The sequence below is a fragment of the Cucurbita pepo genome, unplaced genomic scaffold, assembly GCF_002806865.2.
Source record: "Cucurbita pepo subsp. pepo cultivar mu-cu-16 unplaced genomic scaffold, ASM280686v2 Cp4.1_scaffold003612, whole genome shotgun sequence".
In the NCBI taxonomy this organism is placed as follows: domain Eukaryota; kingdom Viridiplantae; phylum Streptophyta; class Magnoliopsida; order Cucurbitales; family Cucurbitaceae; genus Cucurbita; species Cucurbita pepo.
In genome coordinates this window covers 1-1,036 of record NW_019649615.1, presented here as the reverse complement: position 1 = coordinate 1,036, position 1,036 = coordinate 1, and the positions used below count along the sequence as shown (strand labels likewise).

The 1,036-nt window shown below is 28.0% G+C and overlaps 1 non-coding gene across 1 annotated transcript; it reads left to right on the top strand.

Moving 5' to 3' along the window:
• The first annotated feature begins 829 nt into the window (after positions 1-829).
• Positions 830-901, top strand: TRNAP-UGG. Its single transcript has one exon. It is a non-coding gene; the product is annotated as a tRNA-Pro (tRNA).
• The last annotated feature ends 135 nt before the right edge of the window (positions 902-1,036 follow it).

The window sequence follows — 1,036 nt, the reverse complement described above, 5'->3', positions numbered from 1 at the left end:
ATTCTCGGAATGCCCCTATGTTCATGTCATCAAAAGATGAGACTACCTAGTGTATTATCATTTATAATGATAATTCTCTTTTTTAATATCATTTACTTGTGTACTCCACGATATATGTCTCAACCTAGTGTATTATCATTTAATGATAATGCTCTTAATATCATTCACTTGTGTAATATATGTCTCAAATGGAACTATCAAACTAAAACTTACACTAGAAAATAAAAAATCCACGATATATGTCTCAACCTAGTGTATTATCATTTAATGATAATGCTCTTTTAATATCATTTACTTGTGTACTCCATGATATATGTCTCAACCTAGTATATTATCATTTAATGACAATGCGCTTAATATCATTTACTTGTGTAATATATGTCTCAAATGAAACTATCAAACTAAAACTTACACGAGAAAATAAAAAATAAAAATTAAGAACTCCAAAATAACTTCTATTCTTTTTTCTTCTCTCTACAGTAATTCTATTCTTTTTTCTTCTCTCTCTACCGTAATTAACTTCTATCAAATAAAAATAACTTCTATTCTTTTTCCTTCTCTCTACAGTAATTCTATTATTTTTTCTTTTCTCTATAGTAATTCTATTATTTTTTCTTCTCTCTACCCTAATTAACTTCTATTCTTTAATTAACTTATATTCTTTTTTCTTCTCTCTACAGTAATTATCGCAAACCCTATGTAAATAATTTAACAGCGGTCTAGATCTAAAAGATATAATAATAATTGCTCGTGGATTTCATTAACAAAGAAAATAAATGAAATAATGATGATACATTCCATAAACAACTTAATATATAGTCATTAATTAGGGCATTTGGTCTAGTGGTATGATTCTTGCTTTGGGTGCAAGAGGTCTCGAGTTTGATTCTCGAAATGCCCCTCCAAAAGAAAAAAAGCACAATTTTGAAAGAAAAAAAAACAAAAAAACAAAATAGTTATCAATGGGGCCTAACCCAAAGGAATGCGGTGCAATCCACCTTCAACTTCTATAAATTTTTCATATATTGAGGCATGG